This window comes from Macaca thibetana, chromosome 11 (assembly GCF_024542745.1).
Source record: "Macaca thibetana thibetana isolate TM-01 chromosome 11, ASM2454274v1, whole genome shotgun sequence".
Classification (NCBI taxonomy): domain Eukaryota; kingdom Metazoa; phylum Chordata; class Mammalia; order Primates; family Cercopithecidae; genus Macaca; species Macaca thibetana.
In genome coordinates, this window is record NC_065588.1 from 104164846 (window position 1) to 104190861 (window position 26016).

A 26016-nucleotide genomic window follows, 5' to 3' on the forward strand; every position below is an offset into this window, starting at 1 on the left:
TCCAGCTGCAATGGCCAAGAGGTTCCCAGTCTCTCTTCAGTTCCCGCCTCAGGGCATTTGCACTGCCATTCCTCCTGCTTGGGGTGCCCTTCCCTGACCTCCCTTTTCTTGTTCATTCCTTCTTTTCATTCATATCTCAGCCCAACAGCCTCTCCCTATAGCAGTCCTATGTGACCCCCAGCTGACAGTGGCTACTCCTCAGCTTTGATCACACTGTCCTATATCATTCTCTGTAAAGCACTTCTCCCTGGCTGGTGTTTCTTTTTTGTTTGTTTGTTTAGTGTCTGTCTGTCTCACCTCCAGAATGGAAGCTCCAAGGACTCAGGGACTTTGTAGTTCTTGACTCTCCCCTAAGCCTGACACCTAGTAGGATATCTATAAATACTGGCTTATTTAATGAATGAATAAACCAATAGTGAACGTTTTTGAGCACCTATCAGACATTAGGAAGAACGTTTCACATGAATTAATCTCATTGTCCTCCTAACGTAGTTGACCCACTGGCCTGAGTGCCCAGCTGTTGGGTAGTAGAATCAAGATTCCAAGCCAGGTCTTGGGAGCCCAAGCTCTTAACTCCTAGTCTGCACTCTCTCTTCATGTAGACATGCCATGTATCTCAGTCCTTCATCTTTGTCATGTCACTTGCTCAGGAGGCTTCTATATACCTGTGGCCTCCTCTAACTGGAGACCTGGTTTACGTCTTGAGTCCTGGCTGTGACATATGAGCTGCTGCTTAACCCTCCCAAAGCCTCACCCTCCCCAAACTGATGAGAAAGTAGTTAGATGAGATTGAGGATTCTGCCATGGAGGTTGTCAACCTAAGAAGCTCTGTTATCAGCTTCCACATGACCAACAACAGAAACTACTAAGTGGGCCAGCCTCCCAGGTTTCCTTTACCTTTCACATGCTAGCATCCTCTTCATTCTATTCTGCATCAAAACATGTGAGTACAATCACGGCAGCAAACTATGCTTTAAAGTTTAAGCAATTTGGTGGGGAAGGGGTGGTTGCTGACTTTGTCTCAGTTGATTCTCACATGAAGATAGAGAGCATGTTTAAAATTATTTTTATTTCTTAGTATGTGTATTAGTCCATTCTCACACTGCTATGAAGAAGTACCCAAGTCTGGGTAATTTAAAAAGGAAAGAGGTTTAATTGATTCACAGTTTTGCATTGCTGGGGAGGCCTCAGGAAACTTACAATCACAATGGAAAGCAGAGGAGAAGTAGGCACCTTCTTCACAAGGCAGCAGGATGGAGTGCAAGCAGGGAAATGCCAGATACTTATAAAACCATCAGATCTCATGAGACTCACTCATTATCACGAGAACAGTATGGGGAAAACCGCCCCCGTGATCAAATTACCTCCACCTGGTCTTGCCCTTGACACGTGAGGATTATGGGAAGTATGGGGATTACAATTCGAGAAGGGATTTTGAATGGAGACACAGCCAAACCATATCATTATGGTTCAATCAAAAATAATATTTTAGAACATTTAGAGAATGAATCAAGATGGAGGACTTATCACAAAAACTTCCTTTCCTCCTGACCCAAGTTCCATAAAAATAAGAGAAAAAAAAATAATATTAAGCCCAATCTATCTACAACTTTGTTATGGGGGTGGGGAAGTGGGTGTTTACCACGGACCTGTCATTTTGAAGAACTTCTGAAAGATTTAATTCAGATGCTATCTGGTCTATAGAGAAGGGACTCCGGAGAAAGCCACAGCCTAGAATCCTGCTCCAAGCTTGGAGTAAATTGATGAAGAAGCAGAAGAGAGCTCTGGGGTGGCTGTGGCGGGCCATTTGTGGGCTTTGTTTCACCTAGTGAGGCTGGTAGAGTGCTTTACCCTCTTCACTTAGGGTCAGTAGAAGTGTGGACATCAGGACTCAAGTGAAGGCAATGCCCCAGGCTGCTCTGAACCCCAGGAGGATGGGACCTCCCACATGGAGAAACAGGCAGCTGATACTCCCCACCCACCCTGCAGCGTCTCACCCCCACATACCTCAGAGGCAGTCATCAGGAAATAGAAACCCTGCTCATAGGCATGCAGACTGTACCACAAATACAAAGATGAGCATAAACCCAGGATCTCTAAGTATTTGAAAAAGAAACCACATCTGAAAGAGAAAAACGAATGCCCAAGTAAGCAGAGATCACAGAGCAAACAGAAGATGAAAATCAAAGGTGAGGGATTATAAGGCAAGTTAGAGTATGTCAGATTTAAAACATGTTTTTTTCTCATTGCTAAAGGACATATACTAATTGTAGGAAGTGTGGAAAATACAAAATACACGTAGAAGAAAACGAAAATCATTTGTGTTCACACAACATTGAGAGGAAATAAGAAAATGTATTTTACTGTCTTTCTTTTCAATCTTCAAATACATATATGTAGGTATATATAAATATATGTATGCATATCATTTTTCAAATAATTTTTATACAAAAGATATCACATGTGTTGGTAACCTGCTTTAGAAGAACTCTCAAACTTAATTATATATATATGCTGAGCATTTTCCCATGTATTAACCATTTGTCTACATGTGATTTTTAACACATACTTGCTATTACACTGTATGGATTTATCATAATTTATTATGCCAATCCTCTATCTTTAGACATCCAGATTACTTCCAGCTTTTCAGTTATGAATAAACAAAGATGGAATAAACATCCTTGAGCATGAACCTTTGAGATGGTAGTCCTTAATTTTTTCTTTTTTTTTTTTTTTTTTTTTTTTTTTTGAGATAGGGTCTTACTCTGTCTCTCAGGCTGGAGTGCAGTGGTGCAATCTTGGCTCACTGCAACCTCTGCCTCCTGGGCTCAAGCAGTTCTCCCACCTCAGCCTCCTGAGTAGGGACCACATGTGGGCGTCACCATGCCCAGCTAATTTTTTATTTATTTATTTTTGGCATTTTTTTTGTAGAGACAGGGTTTCACCATGTTGCCCAGGCTTGTCTCAAACTACTGAGCTTAAGCAATCCACCAGCCGCAGCCTCCCAAGGTGCTGGGATTACAGGCATGAGCCACCACACCCAGCCTGAGATGGTAGTCTTAAAAGCCTATTTGAAGTATGAGATCATCATCATAACAGTAACAGCTAACATTTTTAAAGCGTGTCACATATGGGCAAGTGACTCCAAACTAGTTTTTGTGTCTCCAGATTCCATGTTTCTGCCTTTGCTCATTAGTGCTGCCTTTATATACTATTTGGAATCTGAATTGCTGGCTTTGCCACTTGCTAGGGACAAGTGTAACCTTAGGCAAGTCACCACAGCTCTCTGAGCCTCAGTTGTATCATCTGTAAAATGGGGATGATCATACTATTGAACTCACAGGCCTACTGTAAGGATGTCATGAGAGAGTAAAATAATGAGCACAAGACTTGGCATACGGAAAGAACTCAATAAATGTTAGCCGCTTCTCTTAGTCTGTCCATGGAGCTAATCAGGAATTAACATTACTCTTTCATTCACACAGTGGGGAGTGCTTAACCAGCCTGTCTTGAGAGTCTCTTTGCCAATCGCCTTGCAACTGGGATTTTTCCTCTTTTGGCCTTCAAACGCATCTAAAGAGGAGGGAGTTGGGGGGCTGGGGGCGGGGGTGAGAAAGGTCCCAGCATTCCCACCAGCCTCCTGCTGGCTGCAAAAATCCTATAGGAATCTGCTTCTGGAGGGCTGGCTTCCCATCTGGCTGTAATCACCCGCCTGCTACCCGAAGCACAAGTGCCTCACAAATTAGGGAAATCAGAGGCTGCCTCTTCAGACCATGCACAGGCAGCAGGATGCCGAGTGGCTGCAGAACCACTTGCTGAAGCTAAAATTAACAAGCTTCTTGGGTTGAAGGTTTTAATTAAAAAAGGCTAGAGAATTATTTCCTTAATTCAGATACTTCTTCTTAGTAATCACTTTCCCCTTTGCTGCCCTGAGATTTTTATCTACAGCAGCCTGAGCTATACAGTACCCGGTGGTGCAGTTTGGGGACTTGAGTGTTAGATGGAGTGGGTGCTCTTCAGGGATTCATTTTGGGGTCCCAGACCTCTTCATGCTGTGCATTTCCTCTTGGCCATTGCACGCTCTCCCATGATTTTAGATATTAGCCATGTACTGTTGGCTTCATACTTTGGAGCTCTCCATGAGTCTCTAAACCCATATGTCTAGCAGGGACCACCATGGGCAGGGCGATGGGTCTAAAATATTCTCCTTTTTTCCTCTTTTCCCCAATTCAGTACCTGAAGTACTGAATACTCAAGCCAGGTTGCTGGGACACCCAAGATTCCTGGGGCAGAAACTGTACCTTTCCCATATCTCTCATTCTTACCACTTCAGGATGCACCAGACAGATATTCAACCACCAGTTCCTGCATTTTGTGGCCTGAGGGTGTCTCTTGTCACTACAGCCCACTCTGCCACCTATATGGTGGCTCAGATGCGCTGGAGAATATGTGCCCACTTCCCAGAAGTAGCCGTCAGCTAACACTGGCAGGAGCTGTGTATACTCACCCCAGCTCCCTTGCTGTTCAAGTGGGATTACTCTGGGGTGATGTTCCACACTGTCCCTCACAGCTCCCTGGCAGGATTAAGCACCACTTTCACACAGTGGTAGCTGACCAGAAAACATTTCCTTTATTTGTTGCTTTCTCTTTTTTTCTTTTTCCCCTACTCCTCCACCTTCACCTTCTAAATGTAATTCTCCCTCTTGAATCCCTATCTCAGGGTATATGACTGGGGACCAAATTAAGGATTCTCCTGTCTCCCTTTGAGCTACTACGTCCATCCATCCTCACTGCCTGTCTCCTTCAATATCTCACCAAACTGACCTCTTCTCTTTCTTCCTGTTGCTGCTTAGTCTAAGTTCTCAGTATCTCTGATCTGGACCGCTGCCCAGCTTCTCAGTCTGTCCCACAGCTTGTCCCCCATCTCACCCCTGAAATCCATCATATAGATGCACTCAAGGCTATGTTTGTAAAATGAAACCTGGTCATGCCATGCCTCTGCTTTATCCCTGCAAGGGCTCCCCGTTGCCTCTGGGAAACGGTCTAGATTCCCTAGTTTGACTCACAAGATCATCTGTGACATATTCTGAAGCCTTCCACATGGTGTTCCTGGAGCCTAGGGTGTTCAGCTTCCCCTGGCCACCCCCTTTGTCAGGCTCCCCTACTGATGCTCAGTAACCACCCCTTAACGGAAGCCTTCTCTGACACATCCTCCACCCCAAACTGAATTAGGTCACTGTATTTGTTTGCCAGGACGGCCATAGCAGAATGCCACAGACTGGGTGACTTCAACAACAGACAATTTTTTTTCACCGTTCTGGAGACTAGAAGTCTGAGGTCAAGGTGTCAGCAGATTGAGATTCTCTCGTTGGGTTGCAGATGGCTACCTTCTTACTGCATCCTCACACGGTCACTTCTCCGTCTGTGTGTTGTCTGTGTCCTAATCTCCCCTTCTTACAAGGACACCAGTTGTATTGGATGAGGACCCACCCGTGTGACCTCATTTCAGCTTAATGATCTCTTTAAAGACCCTGTCTTCAAATACAGCAATGTTCCGAGGTCCTGGGGGTCAGGACTTCAACACGTGAATGGGTTGTGGTGCAAGTGGAACAATTTAGCCTGTTACAGACCCTTCTCTTTGTCCCCACAGCCCTCACTCCACATGTTCCTCTAACTCAGAAACCCTTTATCGTAATGTCCTATACACATATCTTTCTCCCTAACTAGACTACACCTGTGAAGGCAAGGACCCTTTCCACTGCTGCATCCCCACAGTGACTAGAACACTGCCTGGCACACGGTAAGTACTCAATATATCTGTAAAGCACATGCATATAGTTGCCATCCTGGTTATCCTTAGAATCAACTGAGGGGCAAAAGAAGGAGATCCTGTAGACTCAGCTTGAGGCTGACTGTAGCTGGAAGACAGAGGCGAGATAATGTTGCACAGCCACACCACCATGCCCAGTTTCCCCTTTGGGACATTATCCCATGGGTTTTTCTTTCTTGAGCTGCTCTCCCTATCCTCCTCATTCTGATATCTCACCCAACTAGACCAGTGTGGTGAATAGATCCAGCAGCACCCAACAGCCCTGCAAACCAACAGGCTTTCTTTGACCATAACCATCTCAGACAGATCAGTGTGAGTCCCTTCCCTAGCAGTTGCAAGGAAAGAGCAGTTAATCTTGCCCATGGTGGGTCTCCCTGCTTTAAAGGCATGAGTGGAGGTAGAGGTGCCTATATTGTTTCATGTCTAACTTTGGCAAATCAAGGGATTTTTTTTTTTTTTTGAGACAGAGTCTCTCTCTGTCACCCAGGCCGGAGTGTAGTGGCATGATCTTGGCTCACTGCAAGCTCCGCCTCCTGGGTTCATGCCATTCTCCTGCTTCAGTCTCCTGAGTAGCTGGGATTACAGATGCTCACCACCACACCCAGCTAATTTTTTTTTTTTTTTTTTTTTTTTGTATTTTTAGTAGAGATGGGGTTTCACCATGTTAGCCAGGATGGTCTCGATCTCCTAACCTCATGATCTGCCAGCCTCAGCCTCCCAAAGTGCTGGATTACAAATATGAGCCACCGCGCCCAGCCTCAAGTGATATTTTCTTAATGACTTAGTGTGAATGTTTCAGAGATGACTTCTTTTTTCTCATTGATCCGTTCACCAGCTGCCATCATCCCTTAATTATAAGTCTCCACTTCCTTCCAGCCTCTCTGACAAATAGATAATAATGATCTGTAAACAAACATGTACGTACATCAGGGGAGCAACTCTTGAAAATAATTCTGCATAGCAGGAGGCAGGCAGGCAAGCAAAGCATGAAGTCACTCAGACTTCAGTTAGGATCACGGTTTTGCCATGCCGTCTGATAGAGCGTTCTGTGCAGATGGAGATGTAGTATACCTGTACTGTACAATATGGTAGCCAGTAGCGACATGTGGCTGTTCAACACTTGACGTGTGGTTAGTGTGATTGAAGAACTGGATGTTAATTTAATTTAATTTTAATTAATTTAAATTTAAGTAGCTACATGTGGGTAAAGTGGCCACTTTGCTGAAAAGCGCAGCTTAAAGACCTGTCATGTCACATCTCTGAGCCTCTTCTTTCTCCCCTGTAAAATGAAGGTTAAAATCTCCATTGCATTAGGACAATACTAGCTGCTATTACAAACAGGCTATGTGGCATTAGTGGCTCCAACAAGTCAGAAATTTATTTCTTGTCCATGTAACAGTCTAGGGCATGTCCCCTCCAAGGAATATTCAGGGATTCAGGCCGATAGGGTTTGCTATCTTCAACACATAGACATTTTAGTTATTCCAATCTAGTCACCAGGAAAGAGAAAATAGCAGAATTCCAAAACTAGGGATTTTTTCTTAAGCAATTGAGGTAGAATTTATAATGTCATTTCCGCTCTGCCAATTCTTGGCAAGAAAACACTCATATTACCACACATAACAGCAAGGGGAGCTAAGAAATTTAGTCCTTAGCTGGGTACCAGTGTTCTAACTAGAATTATCTTAGTATAGAATAAGGAAAGGACATATTTTGGAAGACAGATAACTGTATCTATTACACCTACTTTGAAAGACTGCTGTATGGGTTAAATATGTTACGTATGTGACACAGTACTTGTGTAATAGTCAGCTTTTGCTGTTAATAAGAAAAGAACCCTGCCATTTTGTGTCTTAAGACAACAATGCTGAGTGAGAGTTAGCAATTTGGGCTGGGTTCATGTAAGCAGTTCCAGACTCAGCTGATCTCAGTGTGGCTTCCATCAGTGCTGCTTCCATCAGTTGCTGGGTCAGCTGGGGCTGGCTAATCTAGGATGGCCTGACTGGACCATCTTTCCTTGCTCTATTTAATTTTTTTTTTTTTTTTTTTTTTTTTTTTTTTTTTTGAGGCGGAGTCTCACTCTGTCGCCCAGGCTGGAGTGCTGTGGCCAGATCTCAGCTCACTGCAAGCTCCACCTCCCGGGTTCCCGCCATTCTCCAGCCTCAGCCTCCCGAGTAGCTGGGACTACAGGCACCCGCCACCTTGCCCGGCTAGTTTTTTGTATTTTTTAGTAGAGACGGGGTTTCACCGTGTTAGCCAGGATGGTCTCGATCTCCCGACCTCGTGATCCGCCTGTCTCGGCCTCCCAAAGTGCTGGGATTACAGGCTTGAGCCACCGCGCCCGGCCCGCTCTATTTAATTTTTATCCTCCAGCTGGCAAGTGATGGGGTCCAAGACAGTGAGGGAACACTCACAGGGCCTTTTGAGGTTTAGGATTGGAATTGACACCCAATCACTGCTGTCATATCCTACCAACTAAAACAAGCTACAAAGCCAGTCAAGAATCAGGGGCAGGAAAACAGACTCCATCTTTTAATGGGAGGGGATGCAAAGTCAAATTGCAAAGGATTGTAGTTACAGGGAGGGGAATAATTAGAGCCATTTTTGAAACAGTCTACTATAATTTGGTATAAAATTTATTCAGTAAATGGTGCCTAATGTTATTTTGTTAATTCATTTGTTAGTTCTATATGGTCCCCTCATTCAAAAATTTATTGAATGTTTACTGTGCATCAGGTTTCAGGCCAAAGATGGTGACTGCGTTTGGATGTGTTAGGCATTGAACTCTATAAGGAGAAGTCAAGTTAACTTTTGTGTCATAAAAAGAGGACAAATAAACATCAGAATAGATGCAGTTTTTCATTCTTTAGTCCTTGTGATGCCCAGTGTCTTCTTGTCATTTCCTGGGTACCGGTGATGAAAAGGTACCTTGTTAACAATGACCCCTGTTGTTTTGACTATGGTGTGGCCATCTCTCTGGGCCTGGGTGAATTACCAGTAAGGTTTGCCGCTTGTGGCCTTGTCTGCTGGAGGAAAGTACTTTAGGATGAACCTGGACAGATTCAGCATGAGCTGACAGAAGCCTTTGGAGAGAGAGAATAAACAGCCCACTGATTCAGAGGGCTATTAAAGGACTCTTTCTTGCTTCAGCGTAAAACAACTTGTCTTGCCTGCAAGATGAATCAGAAGCACAAAGGGTGATGAATGGAAGTGATTTCCAAAGCACTGGGAAATATCGTGGGCCCCACAGTGAAGTCACATCTGGTGGCTTCAAGATACATCTTGCGCCCAGTGGCATTCATCTCTGTCTACTTCCCCAGGTACCTATGGCTGGCCTACTCCCACTTTCTTATCAAAACCAGTATTCTCAGTTGTGAGCTTTATTGGGGACATGTTCTTCAGACCTGACAGCTCCCAAACAAAAGGAAAATGCAAAGAGAAGACTAAAGTGCTCAAGATAGGGAATCCTAGAAAGATAAGTGCTTCCAGCCCTCAACTTACTCTGCCTCACCTTTGTCTTGCTTTGCATTGCTTTGGGCATCAAATTGACTTATCAAAGGAGCAGGCAGGGACCACTGCATCAAATGAGAATCACTTGGGAAGTCCACCCAACATTTTGTTATGAAAAGTTTCAGACCTTCTCCTGCCTCAGCCTCCTGAGTAGCTGGGACTACAGGCGCCCGCCACCACGCCTGGCTAGTTTTTTGTATTTTTTAGTAGAGACGGGGTTTCACCGGGTTAGCCAGGATGGTCTCGAACCCGGGAGGCGGAGCTTGCAGTGAGCTGAGATCCGGCTACTGCACTCCAGCCTGGGCGACAGAGCGAGACTCTGTCTCAAAAAAAAAAAAAAAAAAAGAAAAAAAAAGTTTCAGACCTATAGCAAAGTTGAATTTTACCCACCCCCATTTTCTTTTTCATGCTTTATCGCTATCTATCAATTTGCCTCTCCTTTTTTGATACATTTCAAAGTAAATGGCACTCATCAGTGCACTTTGGTGGGGGATTTTAAAAAATCGTTTATGTCAGTAATCCATATTCAGGTCCCTGAATCACTAGCCAAAGGATCTGCATTTTAAATAATTATTAACCCCACTTTGCAAGTGAGAAAAGAGGCCCAGAGAGGTGACAGAACCTGCACTACAAAAACTGCCTAGGAGTTGAACTCCTCTCAGTCTCTTGGCCCAGAACTGCCTGGGTAGGAGGAGTTTAGGGCATCTCAGCTTAGTGACTATGTCTTGGAACTACCCCAGCTCTCTTGCTTAGAGTATGGGACTTTGGCCAGACTAAGGCCACTGACCCATCTTCCTGGCCTAAACATTCCTTGAGGAGAAGGGCTGTAAGACTTTGCTTGTAGCCCTTGAACCAAGAGTTATTGAACCTCTTGAAATCTGTAATGTGGAGATAACAATGATTTTCAACTCATGGGTTTAATGAGGTCATTCATAGAAATGTACAAGTGCTAAAAAGAAGTAGCTTTGTTATGATATTCATTAATAAGTACAGCCTTCGTAAATCTCAGTCTATAAACTCAGACAGGCATGAAAAGGTAACTGCATTTTTTTCCCTATAACTAAAGTCAGTTTTATTTTGAGCACCTGCTTTACATTAGAACCCTCAAAAAACACCCTGAGATGAAGATTCATGTACAAATGACTTATAAGGAAGTGGCCCCAGGAAAATTTGATCAAGGAATAGGTGAGTGAGAGCCCAAGGGAAGGAGGCAAGCAAGAGCTCATGGAGGATAAGCTTTGCTCAGTCCTTTAGGGAGCTGGGGACAGTGATGGTCACCCTCAGAGTCTTTCAGATCAGGGGGCATGGAAGCTGGAATATTTGCATCTCCCTCCCGCATACTATCAGGCGTTAGTTTAGGGTTGTCCTGCGGGAGTGAATACCTGGGCACTCTAGGTTCTCTAGGCAATTAAGCCTAAGGGGTTCTAGTAGCCTGAGGGTGGTCCTCCCACCAAGAGATTTAGGTGCTGGCCACACAAAGTTAAAGCACCCAGGAAGACTGCGTGCATGAAAATTATAAGGTGTCTGAGGGATGTAAGTGGAACACTAGTAACATCTGCTGCAGAGTCCATTCTGCCACAGCAGAAATCTAGTCCACTTGGGTTCCCTGGAAAGCATAGCTTGTACCAAATCATGACAGTGAGATAGAGATCGAGTCCTTCCTTTCTAGTCTGTTTCTTCTGGCAACAGCTGCAACATCCTTGACCTGCCTGGCCTTTGTATGTCTACCCATCTAGGTCATTGCTGAATTAGTCTGCATTTCAGACCCAAATGTCGTCTCAGGCCCCCAGCCTGGACTGTAAGAGCCCTTCTACTGCTATCACACCATTCTGAGATTTAGGAAACACCATTTACAGGACCCACCTGGACACCTGGATTATTCTTCTGCTCCCACACCATGCTACAGCACTGGAGTCTCAGAAGGATGGGGTTCTGGTCCACGCTTTCACAAGGTACACCCAGGGAAGGGCTAGGGCAATGCCTGCTGCTCTCAGATGTTCCAGCCTAACTGGGGGTGCTGCATCACCACCAAAATCGGCCTGAGAGTGGGATGGCTGAGGAGTAGAGTTCTTTCTCAGGCTCCTAATACTATCTGAGCACTTTGAGTCTCTTGTTACTCTCTTCCTCCTTAACGTCAAGGGAGTGTTTCTAAATATAGGACATCTTGTCCTTACTAAATATTTTTCCACATAGGTTTTATAAGAAACACAAGACTGCTTCTCAAACTAGTGTATGTAAGAATTACCTGGGGAATTTAATAAACCATGGCTTTACATAGGTCAGATCTCCAAAGATTCTTATTCTGGGAAAGACTTGAAGACTCATGAGCCAGGGACTTGACTACTTTATTATATCTACTCTTCTGTGTCAACTCTTTCTTCGGCAGAGATGCCTTGCCAGTCAGTTACTGTCTCAATGAGGGGAAAGATGAGCTATAAGCAAATGCTGTGGGTAAAACAACTTCAGTTAATATTCTAGAACACTGTGCTACTTCACAAAGCTTTATCCTAATTTGTGAAGCCCTTTTTAAAAATTATTATAAACTCTTTGATTATTTAGCCTCCAAGTGCTTTCCTTACTTCTGTTCACATGTCCTCATTATACAGATGCCCCACTGTGATTTCTGTAATTTGAGGTGGCTTTCTCTTCCCTTCTTACAGCAGCCTCTTTGCCAATTCCTACCCACTGGATCTTTGTGATAGAGGTGGGGGTACACAAAAATCCACAGGGCCTTGAATTCTTCTTAAAATTCATATTGAAAAGTTGCTGTGTGTAAAAGAGACCACTTGCTTTGGGGGAAAGGAGGTGGCAGAGCACCATGATCAAGCATGTGGATTCCTGTCTCTGCTACTTCTTAGCTGTGTGATATCTCAGCCAAGTTAATTTCTTTGAGTCTTGGTTTCTTCACCTGGAAAATTGGAGTAATACCATCATCTACCACAGAGGGGGACTATGAGGACTCAAATGAGCAAAAGTATGGACTGCTTTGCACAGAAAAAGTGTGCAGCTGTTACAAGTGACCATAAAGGTGTTTAAAGCTGGGTTCTCAGCCTAGGGTTTATCCTGGCTGTTGTCAAAGTACCATTTCATTTGGTTGCCATCACTGTTCCATTTGGGTATCCTTCATTCCCATGTGGCTGTAAATGGGGGAAGGACAGACGGAGTGGGTTTGAGAAACAGTGGGAATTGGAAAGTAGTCGTGGCTGGGAGGCCAGTGAGAGTGAAGCTTCTTAGCTATTCTAGAGAATGTCCACTTTCCATTAGACTAGAAATAACTTTTGGGATCCCGTTGGCTCTGATCTGGCTTTGTTGGAAATGACACTTACAAAGAGCAATGCATAGGCAGATAGTGAAGAGTAGGCTTAGGTAATTTCTAGGTTTACGTTTTAGAGAAATTCCAGTTTGGGGTCGGGAGAAGAGGGAAGGGGAGTACAGAAATCAACCTTGCGGTGGGTACCATTTATCAAGGACTACTATATGCTAAGTATTCTTCTAAGAACTTAACACATACACACATACTATCTCATTTTATCCCTGCAACAGCAACCCTTTAGACTAAGTATCATCTTGACCGCCATCTTAGAGATGAGGAAACGGCTTCGGATGGCAACCTACTCACGTAAGTTTATATCTCTATTTGGCAACAAAGCCAGGATTTGAACCAGTTCTGGATCAAGATCCCACGTGCTCTTCACTGCTTTATGTGATGCCTTTCATCAAAGGGGAACCCCTGTTCTCTCTTCAAACAATCCTTTAAAGCAGTGGTCTGAATTTTTCTGAGGATCTGATGAAAGTCATGGATCCTCTCCTCTGAAAGCACATAAAATGCCCTGAGCCACTGATGCTGTGCCTGTTAGGAATGCCCAACTTAATGCCAGCTTTCTGCAGCTCAGATATCTCTCTTGGGGTGTCACCCGCACCTTATAACCCCTGGGGGATTTGGGGCAAAGAATCAGCTATGAACTAAATATAAATCACAACAGAATCATTCATCTATTCATTGGGGTTACGTTGTTATGACCTTGTCCCCGTCATTTTACCCTGCTAAGCCTCAAATTCCTCATCTATAAAATAAGATGGTAACAGTATCTATGTCTTGGGTTTTGTGAAGATTTAATAAGATATAGTACATAAAGCTTTTAGAATGCAGTACATATCTCATAAGCTTTTGGAATGCAGCCTGGCACATCATGAGTTTTTCATTAAGTATTTGCTATGATATTAATATTAGTAGTCCAGAAATAATAGCCCTTACTGCTTTCTCTCTTCTGTTGTTCATCGCATTTTTCTTGAATATGTATGTTGCCTCTTCAACAAGGCAATGAGTTCTTGAGTGCAGCCAGGCTGCTTCGGATTGAATCCCAGAGTTATCCTTCTCAAACGTGTAGCCTTGGGAAAGTCTCTTCACTTTTCTGAGCCTCAGTTTCCTCTCCTGTCAAATGGAAGTTATAATAACATCTATCCTAACAACATGCTACAGCAGTACCTGAAACATAGAAAGGGCTAACTACATGTTAGTTATTATTATTGTTGTTGTAGTTACTGGTATTATTATCAGTAGTACTATCCCACTGAGAGCTGAGCACACAGATGGAGCTCAGTAAGTGCTGGTTGGTTGACAAATGATCCCTTTCAGGCCAGATAATTAGTTGCACTCCAATCAGTAGATTTCCTCTTACCGGGAAGGAGCATGGGCCTGCTGTAATACATAAAGCAGGGAATCCTATATCCACCCTAGCCCATTCAGGAACAAGAATCTGGGGTGGAAATAGACACTGAAATATGATGCTCCCGACCCAACAAAAGTGTCAGATGGGCTGCTCTGAGCAAGTGCCTGATGACGCGAATCTAACTGCAGCTGCAGGTTACTCCTCAGCACCATTGACGAGCTGGGAATCGATTGACTCAGCTAGAAGCAGAGGTGGTGTGGGGAGGTGAGGGTGTCCAGGCAGGCCTCCACCAGCAGAAAGAAATTAATTATGTCTCCAGGGCTGCCTGGCAGGAGGGCCATATATCATGGTGATAATCGATGTTTGGTGGGGGTGGACAACCCTGAGATGGTCGTGGGGGTCCCAAAGAGGCAAAAGGACCTGCAGGGACTTACTGCAAAAAGTCAGACAGCCCAAACCCAGCTCTGCTCTTTCTAGCTGTGTGACCTTGGGAGAGTCACTTAACCTCGCAGGCATCATTTCCTCATCTACAAAATGCAGCTGTTGATACCTTGTGGGGCTACTGGGAACACTGAGAATCTGATCATCTGCTACTGCCCTTTTCACAATGGCAGCCTCCTGTGTTTAGTGTGCAGTTGAAGCGCAGCAGGTCTAAATTAAGATGTGCTGTAAGTGTGAAAGTCCCAATTCCAGCAATGTAGCATGAATGAAAGGAAGGTGAAAGAACTCATCAATACTTTTTCACATGAATTGCATATTGAAATTATACTTGGGACAAATTGGGTTAAGTAAAACATATGAACAGAATTAATTTTGCCTGTTTAGTTTTATCTTTTGAAATGTGGCTACTATAAAAAAGAACAAGATTGTGTCCTTTGCAGAGACATGGATGGAGCTGGAGGCCATTATCTTTACCAAACTAACACAGGAACAGAAAACCAAATACTGCATGTTTTCACGTATAAGTGGGAGCTAAATGATGAGAACATAGGGACACAAAGAGAGGAACAACACACACTGGGGCCTATCAGAGGGTGGAGAGCAGGAGAAGGGAGAGGATCAGGGAAAATGAATAAAGGGTACTAGGCTTAATACCTGGGAGATGAAATAATCTGTACAACAAACCCCCGTGATGCAAATTTACCTCTGTAACAAAGCCTGCACATAAAATTAAAAGTTTAGAAAACATCTTGAAAAGATGGAGAAAAAGTGTGGCTACTAGGAAATAATGAATGCAAACTACTGAAATTTAAGTTTTCATAGTGGTCATATGCTGAAATGATACTATCTGGGATGTATCAGATTAAATAAAATATGTTATTAAAATTGATTTCACCTATTCTTTTTTTAAAAAAATATGGCTATAAGGAAATCTAAAATCACTCACCACTCTAATTATATTTCAATTGAGTGATGCTGGTCTAGTCTTTTTCTTTCTATATGCTTTTTCTTTGTGAATTTTGATGAACCGCTGTGCTCTCCCGGACAAGCTAATGTTTTCTTTCCTGAGTTTCAGTTTCCTCACCTGTCAGGAAGAGACAATAATCATAGTTTACATTTATGGAGCCTTTATTACATGCCAGGTACTGTTCTGAGCATGTTGCATGCATTAGTTCATTTATTCCTCAGAACATCACTAAAAGTAGACATTAACCCATTTCACAGATGAGAAAACTAAGGTCTGAATGGTTAAGCCCTTACCAAAGCTGTGTAACTGGGAAAAAGCAAACCAGCCCAGATCTGAACCTAGCTCTACCTCATTCCAAGCCTATATTCGTCACTGCTACTCTATGCTTGTTCTTTTTCATTGGCTTAATTTAAGGATCTCGAGCATGTCAGGACACTTGGGCAGGTAGGGTATTTGCAAGCTCAGGTAAAATTCTTCCTTCAGTCAGTGAGATTTAAGTACCACATGATAGTGTCTTCCAAGGGCCAAAGTCCCACTGGGTGACATCACTTCCTCTCTGATGTAGCCACTGTGACAGCCAAACACCAAGGAGCATGTAGTCTGAGTAACCACCACCCTGGGGCTATTTTGCCCAGGGTTAGAGTGGAGTGCCTGTTTTAATCTGAAAGCCAGCCCCCAAACTCTTCCCACTCACCCTCTTTGTGACATTTTCATAGGTCTCTGAAACTGTTACCCTTATTCCTAAAAGTCATATTTCCAGATAAATATACTGCTTTATTTGCCTTTTTCTCACTGAGGAAGCATGCATGTGTTTGTGGTTGTATGTAGAATAATTGCATTGTGATGTCAGTTTGTATGTACGAGAACAGCAGGTGTGGGTAGTAAAGGGGTGGGATGAAATGAGCATCTGTGTGTGTGTTTGTGTGCACATGTGCATGTGTGCACACACATGCACACACATGCCTAGTATCTTCTCTCTCCTTATTCTAGATTACCCCTGCCCCCTTTTATTAAAGACTCAAGAGGATCTTGTTCTGTTGCCCAGGCTGAAAGGCTGGAGTGCAGTGGTATGATCATAGCTCACCGCAGCCTCAAGCTCCTGGGCTCAAGCGGTTCTCCCACTTCAGCCTCCTGAGTAGCTAGGACTACAGGTGTGCACCACCACACCTGGCTTTTTTTTTTTTTTTTTTTTTTTTTTTTTAGAGGGAATCTCACTCTCTCTCCCAGGCTGGAGTGCAGTGGCCTGATCTTAGCTCACTGCAACCTCCACCTCCTGGGGTCAAGCAATTCTTCTGCCTCAGCCTCCCGAGTAGCTGGGACTACAGGCATATGCCAGCATGCCCTGCTAATTTTTGTATTTTTAGTAGAGACAGGGTTTCACCGTATTGGCCAGGCTGGTCTTGAACTCCTGACCTCGTGATTCGCCCACCTTGGCCTGCCAAAGTGCTGGAATTACAGTCATGAGCCACTGCACCTGGCCCACATCTGGCTATCTTAAAACTTTTTTTTTTTTTTTTTTTGGTAGAGACAGGATCTTACTGTTGCCTAGGCTGGTCTCAGAGTGATCCTCTTGCTTCAAGTGATCCTCCTGCCTTGGCATCCAAAAGCACTAGGATCACAGGCATGAGCCACCACACCCAGCCTAGACTGCATTTTTTAGGGAACTTTCCCTTCACCTCTTTATGCCATGCCAGACACACATCCCTAGCCCTCTTCTGACTGCTGGGGTAGCCATGTAACCCAAGCTAGGTCCTCAGTCTCTTCTTTGAAAATTTGAATCTTGGGTAGATACAAGAATAGTTGATTTATTTGTCCTTCGGACAGCCCACCATCCTGCTGCTGAAGACCTGTCACTGCTTGGTCACTAGCCTTCCTGAGTCCTGTGGCTTAGCTCATGTTTCAATTCTGGGAGCTTCCCAGTAACTTTCCAGTTTCCTTTCTCCTTGCTTTTTCAGTTAGACTCTATCTGTGCATTTTTGTTTCTAATAGAAAGGATCCAAAATGATGCAGAGCTGGCCACCAACCAAGAGCAAGGACCCCAAGTCTCTGGAATGTCTGCTTTAAAGAAGGATTTTGGTGGGGGGCAATGGGAAGAAGTCTTCACATAATGCTAGCTCAGCAGTGGCCTGAGCATTTTAGAGCCCTCCTCCAGATTTCTGTCAGTTCTCTGAAGAAGCCGTGTTTCCATGGTTCTTGCTTCCCCACTTTGTAGCTCCACATCAGTCCAGACACGAAACCCAGCTTCTTGCTTGAATCTTATTGTTTTAAAAAATAGAAAGACATCCAATTACATGACTCCTTTTTGAGGGTAGGAGAATTTTCTGCAGATTTCAGGAGTGGTGGTAGAAGACAGAGGAGGGGTTAACATTGCTTTAATGCAGACAATTTCCAGATGGAACGTTAGGTATCACGGCTTTTCAAATGTCCCCTGATCGACACTCTTTAGGGTGGGTGGTAGTCAGGGGGTGACTCAAACTCGCTTTCAACTCGCTCAAACTCACCAGCTCCAGCTCTTGCCATCTTGCTAGATTTTCTCTTCCTCTCCTCTCTCTTTTCTTTTTAATCTCCCTTCCCGACTCCACACCCTGGAAGAAAACATAAATTATTCTTTTTGTCTAATACAGAACTAATTCTGACTTTTCTCTAAAACCTTTGGAGATTTGGCATCCAGGTCTTTGTAACTTTCCTTCTATTCAGTAGCCAGCTGTTGGCATAAAAATACTTTATCTACCTAGTTGCAATGATTATTTTTAGATGTGATCACAGGTAAGTACAGTAAGCCTTGTTGTAGCCTCTCCCTATGACTTTCCTCATAGCTTTCCAAGGATGTCATCCCAGGAACTAGGGATCTGTCTGCAATTCCAGGCATCTGCTGAGAACATTCGAATTGGTGAGGTTCAATGTCAAAATGTGGGTTGTGGGAGGAACAAAAATAAAGAAGAATGGCTTCCGTTTAATTGAGCCCCCATCCAAGCACTTTGCCTACTTTACCTTATTCAGTCTTCGTGAGGGCCCAAGAGGTGGGGTACAAAAATGACCCCCTGCCCCAGATACAGAAATTGCAGTTTGGTGGAGCCAGGTATATCTGGGCCCCCGAGTCCCATGACCTCATCTGTTCTCTGCTGCCTCTGGCTTCAGATGGAATAGGACTCTTTCTGTCCTGCAGTTCAGGTCCCCACCTCTACCCTCCTATGTGTTGGACTGCATTTTTTAAATCCATTTTTGGATCATTTTTGCCCTCCAAATGGCTTGGTAACAGCAAGAGCCTAGAGTCCTGCTCTTCACGCTCCAAACTGAATTACATTCATCAGCCCCGGCGCCAGCACTATTGTTCCCAGGGCTTACCCAGCTTTAATTAGAATATTTTTATTTTCCCTAGGAGAGAGAGGACAGCTGATCTCAGCTTCAATAACCTTGCCGTGGGCTACAACCTGGAACTGCAGGGCTCATGGGCTATCAGATGGAGCAGCCAGCAGGGGAGGGCATGGGAGGCTGTGATGCTGTGTTTGCGTGGGGGACCCTCTGCCTTTTCCCACTGTCTGTATGTCATGATGTTAAAAATGGTGAAGAGAAAACCTGGCAGGAAATGCCTTTGAAGGGGACACAGGAGCATGCACCCCCCACACAAACACACTAAGGCGTGAGGGACGAAGCAGTTAACTCATCAACACATAAACTGAAGTTCAAATGCAGCGACTTTGAAAGACCCCATGTGGACAGGCTGGGAGGCCAATGTATGGTTCACCCCACAGAAGGAGAAAAGCAGCACAGTGTAGGGTGGCACTGCCCAGCAGAAATAGAATGCCCACCTCACCTGCAACGTACAATTTTCTGGCAGCCACATTGTTTTTGAAAGTTTAAAATTTATTTCAAATTTATTTACATTGAATTGATCAAATAAGTCTTTTGTGATTCTTTTATTTCTTCAGTTCCTGTAATTATTTACCACATACTAATTTTGTATTCTGTTTTTATGAGCTTTCCAATTCTTTTCTTTTTTTCTCTTTTTAAGCTTTTATTTTGGGTTCAGGGGTACATGCGAAGGTTTGTTACATAGGTGAACTCATGCCATGGGGTTTTATTGTACAGAGTATTTCATCACCCAGGCATTAAGCTTGGTACCCAATAGTTATCTTTTCTGCTCCTCTCCCTCCTTCCACCCTCCACCCTCAAGTAGATCCCAGTGTCTGTTGTTCTCTTTGTGTTCATGAGTTCTCATCCTTTAGCTCCCACTTGTACATGAGAACATGTGATATTTGGTTTTCTGTTCCTGCGTTAGTCTGCTAAGGATAATGGCCTCCAGCTCCATCCATGTTCCTGCAAAAGACACTATCTCGTTCTTTTTATGGCTACATAGTATTCCATGGTGTATATGTACCACATTTTCTTTCTCCAGTCTGTCATTGATGGGCATCTAGGTTGATTCCATGTCTTTGCTATTGTGAATAGTGCTACAATGAACATTCATGGGCATGTGTCTTTCTGATAGAACAATTTACATTCCCCTGGATATATACCCAGCCACATTTTTTAAAAAGTAAAAAGAAACCAGTGAAATTAATTTTAATCACATCTTGCCTTTGACCCAGTACATCCAAATATTATCATGTTCACATGTAGTAAAAAATGTTCAATATGTAATAAAAAATATGAATGAGATCTCTCAACGTCTTCAAAATCGGGTATATATTTCATACTCACAGCACATCTCAATTTGGACCCTTGTTTCAGCGCTCAGTAGCCACGTGTAGTGAACGGCTGCCATATGGAAGGGGGCAGGGTTGGAGCATGCACTCCAGAGCTTGATTCTCTGGGCTGCAACCTTTCACTGGTGTTGATTAACAGCATTATCTTAGACATTTGTCTTCTCTTACTTCCTTTGTGGGATATGCAATAATAATGTCCCCTAACACACAGGCTGTGAGGATCAAAGAGGTAATTCATGCAAACTCTTAGCAGAGTGCCTGTGCACAGTAGGTCCTCGTGTGTTAGCAGTTAGATGATCAGCTAGACTTAGAATAATGACAGCTAATATATATGATGGCATAATACTAATCATGCCTTTTGCTGGTTGCTTGATGCTCTTCATCCACTTTAAGCCCCATTAACACTCCCCTGAGACAGAAAATATTAATGTCTATATTTACAGGTGAGGAAACTGAAGCTCACAGAACAGCTAACTCCTTTCGTCCACAGGATGAAACTGTAAAAAGGCTGATTAGGGCCTTCACAACCTGGCCCCCTCCACCTCGTTAGCTGAACAGAAGGACTGCAAGAGTGGATTCTCGACCCAGCTGACCTGGGTTAAAATCTTCTCTGCCACTCACCGGCTATGTGACCTGGCAGCTATGTGACTTCTCTCTGAATCTCAATTTCATCATCTGTTAAATGGAGACAATCTACTGCAAAGGGCCCTTGGGAAGATTTAATGAGTTGATATATGAACAGCGGGTAGGCACAGAGTAAGTTGTGCATAAGTGAAAGCCACTTTCATTAACGATCACTTTCTATCTCTACTCTAAGCTCCAGGAGGACTGCATTACTGACAGTCCCCTTCCCATACAGACCACATTTTCTCTTTCCATAGTATGGGTCTCTGCCCAACCTGAAGCAACCTAATCCCTACATCATGTTTCTTCCTCCCGTATTTCTTTGCAACTTGCTCCCTCTTCCTCCAGGAGATCTGGACTCAGTCCCCTCCAAGGAGCATCGACTGTCCCTGCTCCTACTTCCCCATGTGGCCCTGGGATGAATGCTTGTCCCTGTCCCAGGACAAATGCTTCATCAGGACAGGACTGTGTCCATCTTTACCCCAACCCTAAGCACAGGACCTGGCCCAAGGAGAACACTCAGAAACACCTTTGACCCGGACAGAGTCTTCCCAATCCTTTAAAAAGAGGCAGTGGCCATACTTACTGGCCATTGGACAATGGCGTAGCTCAGTCATTTTCCACCTGTAACAGGGTGAGTCTTTTTCCTCCAGCACTCAAGGCATAATTTTCACACAACAAAATGCACAAATCTTAAGTCTACAGCTCAATTAATTTTGCCAAATAAACACCCCTGGAAGTATCACCAGATCAACTTATATAAACCATCTCCAGAAGCTTCCCTTGTACACCTTCTCATCCAGTAACCGTTCCCCTGCAGGGCAGCTGTTCTAATTTCTATCACCTTCTAGTCACTTTGCCTGTTCTTGAACTTTGAATGGATGGAATCCTAGAGTATGTGCTCTTCTGTGTCTAGCTTCTTCCTTGGAGTATAATTTCCCTGAGATTCTGCCATGCTCTTGCCAAGGTCAGTGTTCATTCCTTTTTACTGATAAGTGGTGTTTCACTGTGTGGAGACATATTTTTTACCCATTCTCTTGTTAATGGACATTGGTGGTGTTGGCTGTACAAATCTTTTTTGCACAGGTATGTTTTTGTTTCTTTTAGATAAATACCTCGGAGTAGAATGGTTAGGTTGTATGGTAAGAGTATGTATTAATTTATTATAAACTGGCAAACAGAGTTCCAAACAGGTTGCACTATTTCACTTTTGGCTTTAAGCCTTTGTTTTCTCTGCTGTAAAATGGGGATGATGTATGACCCTCTGTGATGCAGGCATGTAAGGAGATACTAGTGTTGTCAGATACTTGCATGTCAACTGGATTAGCTATGATAGCTATCATTTGCATTTCCTCTCCTAGGGAGTAATTCGCACCAGTGGTTAGGGGGCAAAGAAAGGGGAAGGCCCTAGTCCCATGGGCACTTGCAGGAAGCTCTCAGGGCATCATGGGACCCTCATCTCAACACTGAACAGGGGGAGTTTCACCTTGGAGGTGACCTTCCTCACCCACTCATTGGCAGGATTTTGTTTTCTCCTTGCAATTCAAATAATAAGGCAATTCAAATAACTGTGATTATTTGCACATCCTCACATGAGAGAGGGCAGAGGACAAATGACCCGTACAGCACACCGCTGCCACCACCTTGGAGAGGGACATCCAGGTGTCCTTCTGGAGCTGGTGTAAACCTCCTCCCTGCCTGGTTTACCTTGGGGAGGAAGGGACTTTCTAAAAGGAATTCATAGCCTGCTCCCCATATCCTGTAAGTGCAGCATATTCTTTAGGCTATTGTAATTAAGGCTCTGTCACAGCTTCAACAGAAACAAGTGTTTCCTGGGAATCTGGATTCAGTTGTCAAAATGACTTTGCTGTGAAACCCTGCATATGATTTTTAAGCCCTGAAGCCTGTGAGTTTGTAGGTGTGTCTCCGCGTGTTCATGGAATTTCTCCTCTGTATCTTTTATGTGGATTTCATTTTTTTCCATTTAAAAAATTTGTTGTGGTCAGAACACTCAACATGAGTTGAGTGTGTTGAGTGTACAGTTTGAAGTGTACAATACATTATTGTTGAGTATAGGCATAATGTCGTGCAGTAGATCTTTAGTTCTTGTTCATTTTACATAACTGATACTTCGTGCCTGTTTATCAATAACTTCCTATTTTCCCCAGCCCTCAGCCCCTGGTAGCCACCATTCTAGTCTTCGATTTCATGAATTTGACTATTTTATTTATTTATTATCTTTGACTGTCAATATGTCCTTTTTATTTTTATTTAAAATTTTTTATTTCCATTGGTTTTTGGGAAACAGGTGGACACTGCTGGTGGGAGTGTAAACTAATACAACCACTGTGGAAAACAGTGTGGAGATTCACAATTTGTAATTGCAAAAATGTGGAACCAGCCCAAATGCCCATCAATCGTCAATCAACGAGTGGATAAATAAACTGTGATATATATATATATATATATATATATATATATATATATATATATATTTCGTGTGTGTGTGTATGTATGTGTGTGTGTGTGTGTGTGTGTGTGTGTGTGTGTGTGTGTGTGTGTGTGTGTATATATATATATATATATATATATATATATATATATCAGTTACAGATACCTCAGGAATGGAAAACCAAACATTGTATGCTCTCATTCATAAGTGGGAGCTAAGCTATGAGGATGCAAAGGCATAAGAATGACACAATGGATTTTGGGGACTCAAGGGGAAAGAGTGGGAAATGGGTGAGGGATCAATGACTACAAATTGGGTTCAGTGTATACTGCTCAGGTGATGGGTGCACCAAAATCTCACAAATTACCACAAAAGAACTTTTTATATAGCTTTCAAAAGACCCAGTGGCTCAGGGCCAAAGAAACATTGGTTCAACTCCTGGCTGTGCCATGTACCATCATACTATCTTCCATGTACCATCATACCATCACCATCATCATATGGTACCATACCATCTGCCATGTGCCATCATACCGTCATCATATGGTACCATGTACCATCATGGTCACCTGTGACAAGTCACTTCCCCTCTTAGAGCCTCAGGTTCCTCATCTGAAAAGCAGGATTATTGTTAATAGTAGTGGCACTGTGGCCAAGACCATAGTCATCCTCCTTGCATCCAATAGCCATTCTTCTCATTTTTTCCCCTTACTTTTAACTTTTTAATTCCACGTTCACCTGGAGTAAAAACTTCATTTTCTAACACTCCCTCCTATTAGAAGTAGGCATTGTGACTACATTCTGGTGGAGAGATATAAGCGAAAGTATCATGTGCAGATGCCTAGAAGGATCCTAAAAGAGAAAAGGGAGCCTTTATTTTATTTTATTTTTATTTTTTTGAGACGGAGTCTCGCTCTGTTGCCCAGACTGGAGTGCAGTGACAAGAGAAGGGAGCTTTTCTTTGTCCCTTCCTCCTTCCTGCTGGTTGGAATGTGGTTGTGATGCAAGAGCTCAAGCAGCTGTTGGGCCACAAGGAGAAAGCTGCATGCTGAGGATGGCAGAACCTCAAGAAAGAAGGAGCTGCAGTCATTGACATATGTCCTGGGCCAACTGTCCTAAACTTGTTTAACATTGTGGAGAAATAAACTCCTTTCTTCCTTAAGCCACTGTTATGTTGTTTCCTGTCCTTATGACCCATCCCGACCCTAATTAAGACCTGCTGTTGGGAAAGAGGACACGGCCAAATTCCCATAAAGACTTTAGCACAGTGTCTGGTACCTAGTAATCACTCTGTATATTATGGATATTTGTGTTACCTCAAAGGCAAGAGCAAAAGAGATGGTGAATTGTGGATGGGCAATCTGGTGTTTCATTTCAGATTTGATTTGGGTGAGAGAAATTAATTTCGAATGGAGCTTATTAAGTGGTGTGTGTGTGTGTGTGTGTGTGTGTGTGTGTGTGTGTGTAATATCCAGGACCTGTACTTCTACCAGAAACTCATAGGTGCATATGTAGGGTCTGTGTATTCTCAGGACTTTTTTTTTTTTTTTTTTTTTTTTGAGACAGAGTCTCGCTGTGTCTCCCAGGCTGGAGTGCAGTGGTGTGATCTCGGCTCACTGCAAGCTCCGCCTTCCGGGTTCACGCCATTCTCCCGCCTCAGCCTCCCAAGTAGCTGAGACTACAGGCGCTCGCCACCACGCCCGGCTAGTTTTTTGTATTTTTAGTAGAGACGGGGTTTCACCATGTTAGCCAGGATAGTCTCGATCTCCTGACCTCGTGATCCACCCGCCTCGGCCTCCCAAAGTGCTGGGATTACAGGCTTGAGCCACCGCGCCCGGCCTTCTCAGGACTTTTGTATCCATAGAGCTGGCCCCCTCTCCTCAGGCAGCTTCTTCTTTTTCTACATCTGGAATCCCATTTCTGCATCTTTAATCACCTGGTTTGGGGCCATGGTCTGGAAGCCCTGGGCTGTGCTGTTACTCCTCATCTTTTCCCAGCACACAGAGCACTGCACTGATGAAACTGGCCCTAATGATTCTTTACTGCCTTTTAAAACTAGCAATCAGATTCCTCTAGTACAGTTCCAGAGGAGGCTGGGGAAGAACAAGGAACCTGTTGCCCCAGCTCTGATTTCCTAAAAGAGGAAACCTGAAAACAAAGGCCCTGCAGTACCCAGTGCAGTCCTCCCTCCGTATCTTTGCCCTTGCTGTTCCCACCAGCTAAGGTGCTTCTCCCACCCCCATCCATGATAGCAATATTATTACATATGGACCCCTGCTCAGTGCTAGGCATAGGCTAACCTTCATGGCTAGTACTGTGCCCATCTTGCAGTGAGGAATCAGAGGCTCAGTGAGATCAAATAACTTGCCCAGGATCACACGCTACTCCGTGGGCTCTGCTGGTAACCATTCCTTCCCCAAATTGCCTTTTTCTTCTGAGCCCTCTGCCATGAACCACGTATAGAGTAGGCACTCAAGACTTACTCATGGGTTCTCTGAGAATACACATACTGTTGTTGCCATGGGAGACGGGATTCTCAGACATAACTGGCCTCAGAATCCCTCTGCTCATTCTTATTAAACAAACGTTTTCCTTCCAAACAGAAAAAGCTTTATTGTTCCTTTTTGATTATAAAAGTAATCTGTGCTCTTTTTAAAAATGCAGATAGTACACGAAGGCACAGAGAAAAGGCACTTCACCATCCGGAGATTAATTTGTGTGAATATGTTGAGCTTTCCTGTGGGTCAGCCCCGAATGGGTGCACAGCAGCAGACAAGGCTGGCCAGCACAGATGCACCCCTGCTCCCAGGGGC

The 26016-nt window shown here is 43.8% G+C and overlaps 1 protein-coding gene and 1 long non-coding RNA gene across 5 annotated transcripts in view; one reads left to right on the forward strand and one right to left on the reverse strand.

Moving 5' to 3' along the window:
* ISCU (iron-sulfur cluster assembly enzyme) overlaps positions 1 to 26016 on the forward strand; it is a 627706-nt gene that overhangs the window by 111719 nt on the left and 489971 nt on the right. The gene's annotated exons all lie outside the window — the stretch shown is intronic.
* LOC126931545 (uncharacterized) lies at positions 13473 to 25718 on the reverse strand. The gene is made up of 4 exons (XR_007717881.1): positions 25687 to 25718; positions 17923 to 18006; positions 15401 to 15538; positions 13473 to 13775 (listed from the first exon to the last, which is right to left on the reverse strand). It is a non-coding gene; the product is annotated as an uncharacterized LOC126931545 (long non-coding RNA).